Genomic DNA, 5984 nt, shown 5'->3' on the forward strand with positions numbered 1-5984 from the left:
CTGCGTGTGAAGATCGACGAGTGTAAAGACCATTGACTCTACCTGTGCGACTCCACCGAGCAAAGACACCGACAAAGCACCTGAGTACTTTATGTATTTTTTTTACTTAATCTTTGCACTTATTATTGTTTTCATTGCACTTTTATTATGTGTTAACTAATTCCTGTTGTTACTAACACTCGCAAAGCACAGGAGGTACGCTGCAGGCGTAATCATCACAACCTTCGTTCAATCAATGTATCTGCTATTTCACAACTCTCTCTCCGTGGGCCTCTGAAATTGTCAATCTGCTGTTAACAAGGCAGATTTTATTACCTCCATAGCTACACATTCTAACTATAATCTCATGGCTCTAACTGAGACCTGGTTAAGACCGAAGGACACTGCTTCACATGCAGCTCTTTCTGCTAATTTCTCTTTCTCCCACACTCCTCGTCAGACAGGGAGAGGGGGTGGGACTTGACCACTGATTTCCAAAGAATGGAAATTTACTCGGAGGCTGTCCCTGGCAAAGATCAGCTCCTTTGAATTCCATGCAGCCACCATTATCCACCCCATCTACATAAATGTGGTTGTCATCTACCGCCCACCAGGTACATTAGGTCACTTCTTAGATGAACTAGGTGTTCTTCTCTCATCTTTTTCTGTTTATGACACTCCCTTGTTGGTGCTAGGTGACTTCAACATTCACATTGAAAAACCTCAAGCTACTGACTTCCAGACTCTGCTTGCCTCTTTTGACCTCAAAAGAGCACCTACTTCTGCCACTGACCTTATTTACACTCGATATTGCTTCACTGATCAAACACTAGTAACTCCACTACACACATCGGATCATTTCCTTTTGTCTCTCAACATCCACATTACTCCTGAGCCACCACACACTCCAACACAAGTTGCCTTTTGCAGAAACCTACGTTCTCTCTCACCCAATAGACTATCCACCATTGTTTCAGACTCTCTTCTTTCAACTTGCATACTCTCTGCACTTGATTTCTGACTATCTGATGCTTCTGATGCCATGTGAAATCTTCACATTTTAGGGGCTTGTTGGTCTAGGGGTATGATTCATGCTTTGAATGCGAGAGGTCCTGGGTTCAAATCCCAGATGAGCCCTTGCGGGTGTCCTGGGTTTTACAGGGCATTATGGCTTTTATAAAAAGGTGTTTCAAAGAAATCCAGTTTGTCAGCAGATAGTGTCGCCACATAAAACATTTCTTGCGTAGTGGCTTGCTGGTCTAGGAGTATGATTCTCGTTTATGCCGTGAGAAATCCCTAGGTTAAAATTTTGGTTGAGCCCTTACAGTTGTCTGCTGTTTTGTAAGGTCGTTGTGGCTTACACAGATGCCTTTTTCTGAGAATGCCGGTTTGTCTGCAAATAGTGTTGCCATGTAAAATTGCTGTTTTGCAGTGGCTTGTTGGTCTAGGGGTATGATTCTTGCTTAGGGTGCGAGAGGTCCTGGGTTTAAATGAATCAAAAGCCCTGCTTCAACGCTTGAGCTTTTGAAGGTAGTGATTTACAAGTTAAGTCAATGCAAATGCACGAACAGACATCCTGCAGAGCGATACGCGCGAATTAAGCGTTTTGCGCGAATCAGTCGAGTTCGAAAAACTGAACTTCAGCAGACATTCGCGCCACATTAACCAATCAGGAGCTTGCTCTTTTGGGGGCGTGATTTTGACGTATCCTCTTTGTAGGTGTCCCGGGGTAAATCCTCCAGCCGACAATGACAAAAAGTTCACCAAACTGGGCTTGGCTCAGTCAGAAGAACCGCTGAAAGCGTTCGTCATCCAGGTTCAGTTTCTGGAGGAGTTTATGTGCTCACAGAGCTGGATGCACCTCTAAAAAGAATCTAGTGGACTCAGACACGGCCCTAAACCTATCGACGCTGTTTTCAGTCTTCAACAAGCACATAAACACTGTTATTTTCTTCATAAAATCCATGTTAGCCATTTAGCAATGAAGCTAGAGTCACCGGGCAGACAGAAGCCTTGCCCATTACGCGAATCCGCGTCTGTTCTGAAGTGAATTTGACGCGCGAATGAAGTGAATTTGACACGCGAATGAAGCAGGGTTTGACACGCGAATCAAGTGAGTAAACACAAATGTTCATGTGGCTATTTACGCGCAAATAGCGCGATTTATCCGCGCGTTCCGCATCTGGTGTGCACGCAGCATTTTAGTTGTTTGCTGTTTTGAGGAACATCATGGCGTTCACAGAGGCCTGTTTCAACGCCAGTTTGCAAGCATTAGATAGTATTTAAGGAAGGTCTTGGTTCCATGGCGTTCACAGAAGCTTATTTTAATGCTAGTCTGCAAGCATTAGATAGTATTTAGTGGTGGTCTTGGTTCCATGGTGTAATGGTTAGCACTCTGGACTTTGAATCCAGTGATCCGAGTTCAAGTCTCGGTGGAACCTTTTCCTACTTTCCTTGCAGCTTCAAATCCGTGAAATGAATGAGACCTATTTCAATCACACCAATCAGTGAGGGGTTCTGATACTTGCGCTGAGATAGCTATTTGATGCTATCACGATCCTCCTCCAATAATGACTTACATAATGCTATGTGTGGTTTTTTCCATGCAGCTTAAATTTGTGAAATGGATGAGATCAATTCATCTCACTGAAGCTACTAGATATAAACAACAATTTACAAGCAAACAAGTGACTCAACTTGTCGGTCTAGGGCTGCAACTCTTTTTTTGGGCAGAAGTCCCGGGTCCAAATGAAGCACAAGCCCTGCTTCAACGCTTGAGCTTTTGAAGGTATGTTCTGACTCAATCATCAGAGAAAGATTTCTGACTATCTGCTGCTTCTGATGCCATGTGAAAACTTCAAATTTTAGTGGCTCGTTGGTCTAGGGGTATGATTCTCGCTTTGGGTGCGAGAGATCCTTGGTTTAAGTCCTGGATGAGCTCTTGCAGGTGTCCTGTGTTTTATAGGGCATTATCGCTTTCATAAAAACGTTTGTCAAAGAATTCCAGTTTGTCAGCAGATAGTGTCGCCACATAAAACATTTATTGCATAGTGGCCTGCTGGTCTAGGAGTATGATTCTCGTTCATGCCGTGAGAAATCCTAGGTTCAAATTTCAGTTGAGCCCTTACAGTTGTCTGCTGTTTCGTAAGGGCGTTGTGGCTTACACAGAGGCCTTTTTTCTGAGAATGCTGGTTCGTCAGCAGATAGTGTTGCCATGTAAAGTTGCTGTTTTGCAGTGGCTCGTTGGTCTAGGGGTATGATTCTCGCTGAGGGTGCCCTTGATTCGTTAGAGAAAGATTTTTGACTATCTGATGCTTCTGACGTCATGTGAAATGTGAACACTTTAGTGGCTCGTTGGTCTAGGGCAGGGGTGTCCAAACTCGGTCCTCGAGGGCCGGTGTCCAGCATATTTTAGTTCCAACACCAATTAAACAACACCTAAACCAGCTAATCAAGCTCTTTCTAAATATATTAGAAAGCTCCATGCAGGTGTGTTGAAGGAAGTTGGAGCTATTCAGGACACCGCCCTCCAGGAATGAGTTTGGATACCCTTGGTCTAGGGGTATGATTCTCGCTTTGGGTGCAAGAGGTCCTGGGTTCAAACTCTAGACAAGCCCTTGCAGTTGTCCTGTGTTTTACAGGGCTTATGTCTTTCATAAAAACGTCTTTTGAAGAATTCCAGTTTGTCAGCAGGGCTCCGTTCTTCGTACCTCACTTAATTGATCTAAGATGATTTGGCAGATCCTGGATTTTTTCTCACACAAATTTGGTTCTTCAAACAAGTTCAAGAATCAGATTAAAATGTCTGGATAAACTGATCTCAGATCACTGCATGTGTTGTGGAGGACAGATCTATCGATCCTCAAAATCATGATCAGCAATGCACTGATTGGCTGACGGCACAGTAGCGTAATGACATCATCTGATTAATATTAAATTATCCATGTTAGCAAAATTACATCAAATGAGCAGTAAACGGTTTGTAAAGAGCACATATTATACATGAAATAGGGTCATATCTTGGTTGTAAGAGTCTCCAACAACAGTCTAATATGCATGCAAGGTCAAAAAAACACTTTCATGGTCTTATAATCTGCATTTATTTTTACCTAATTATCCCAGCGACTCCCGTATGAATTGTCCAGTGATTCATTTGTTCCCAAACCCCTCCTTAGCGCGAAGCTTATCTGCGCTGATTGGACCGATGACAGTCTGTCGTGATTGGTCGACTGCCTTCAGAGAGTGAAATGCACACAAACACACATATTGCCCTCGTCCTTGTGCGCGCGCGTGCACACACACACACAAACACACACACACACCTCCGGACGACAATGCTCCCGCTTCCGCCCACACCCGCCAGTTTTTAGCCTGAACCCGACCGCTTTGGCTTATATTAAGAATTTGTTGTCCCGGTGCCCGCCCCGCCCCGTTTTCTGCCTGCCGCGCTCGATCCCGCTAAAGAGCAGGGGAGAACATAACCGAAAATCACCCAGTTATACAGTCCAGACAGCCAAGCTGTCTGTATAAACACACACACAAGCACCAAGCAGACACACAGGCAATGCTCTCTCTCTCTCTCTCATTCGCATAGCAATATCCGCAATATTGCTAGACAGCCCGCTCCCGTCCCAAATTAAACCCGTTACCTAACCGCTCCCGCGATTTGCATCAGTGTAAGTAGAGAAATACAACAGCGAGCGCCCTTAATCTTGCCTTATACTATGTATTTTAAGCTGTTTTGGAAAGACAAATATGCAAGTTATTTGCTATTTAATTTAATTTAATTTATTTAATTTCACTTTTATTTTGTTTTACTTTGTTTAATTATCTTGTTTTCCTTCGGAATATTATTGAAGTTTCTTAATCCCGTGATATATGGCAGTAGGACTGTTTACATTTATTTTGCAATAAAAATGCATTTTGATATTTGATAAGTTCATCCGTGGTGTAGGCTAAACTGGATATTTGAAATTCATTTTAATCAGTTAATGTGATCTCTTCCCTTATGGTTTAGGCCTAATAGATGTTCACCAGTAATCTGTTTTACCACGACAATCACTATATTATTACAAAAATAACTGCATAGATTAAAAACTGAATAGATTTCTACTCATTAATACCGGCACATATTTATCAGCGAACATATGAAACATGCAAGATGATTAATTAGATTTTTAAGTAGTTCTAAATAATTTAGGCTGAATTTAAACTATTTAAGTTGAAAATTACTAGGCTACATTTAATTTGTTTTAATTCAACCCATATAAATTGTTTGTAACAACTTTGTAGAAACATTTTTTAGTATACATTTTATCAGATATAGGCCAGCATTTGTAACTAAAAACTAGTATAAGCAAAATTAAATTACAACCAATTAATTTTATGTGTGAATGGTTACAATCTTTTTCGGTGACATCTTTTTCTTTTATATTAGGCTATTTCTCGAACCAGAAATTATTTAAAGAGCTTATTTTTATCCTGCGTGTCTAAAACGTGACAATTTTTATTAGAAAATAATTAACACTTTAAGTTCATTTGTTTGGTAAATCAAATTTGCCATATTTAAAATGGCTTGTATTATACATTTAAAAGGTGTACATTAAAATTTTTATTGTTTATTTATAGCTTTCTGTTGAAAAATGTAATTGCTTTAGCAGCAATTTTTATCGTGCCAAAATATGGATAATTGCAACATGTTCCCACATCATGACATTAATTTAAATGTTTGTCAACATTACATGAAATTACATGAAAATGTAATACTTTATGGTTTGGGTAAATAAAGAATTCATTTCAGTATTTCTTCGAGAAATAGCGTTTAGGCTACTTTTGTCACACCTTAGACACATACACAGCATGCGAAAGACGATATATTTCAACATTCAATTAGACACATTAACAGACATAGTCAAAAAAAAAAAAAAAAAACATTTTATAGAATAACCCAATAAACACCTTCTCTCTCTCTCTCACACACACACAAACATAATTCAACAAAACAG

General features: G+C 40.6%; 1 long non-coding RNA gene and 1 other non-coding gene across 2 annotated transcripts in view; both read left to right on the forward strand.

Moving 5' to 3' along the window:
* The window catches only part of LOC141381964 (uncharacterized), a 1176553-nt gene that overhangs the window by 314173 nt on the left and 856396 nt on the right, over positions 1–5984 (forward strand). The gene's annotated exons all lie outside the window — the stretch shown is intronic.
* On the forward strand, positions 2349–2420 carry trnaq-uug (transfer RNA glutamine (anticodon UUG)). The gene has a single exon. It is a non-coding gene; the product is annotated as a tRNA-Gln (tRNA).

The sequence above is a fragment of the Danio rerio genome, chromosome 4, assembly GCF_049306965.1.
Source record: "Danio rerio strain Tuebingen ecotype United States chromosome 4, GRCz12tu, whole genome shotgun sequence".
NCBI classification, from domain to species: Eukaryota; Metazoa; Chordata; class Actinopteri; order Cypriniformes; family Danionidae; genus Danio; species Danio rerio.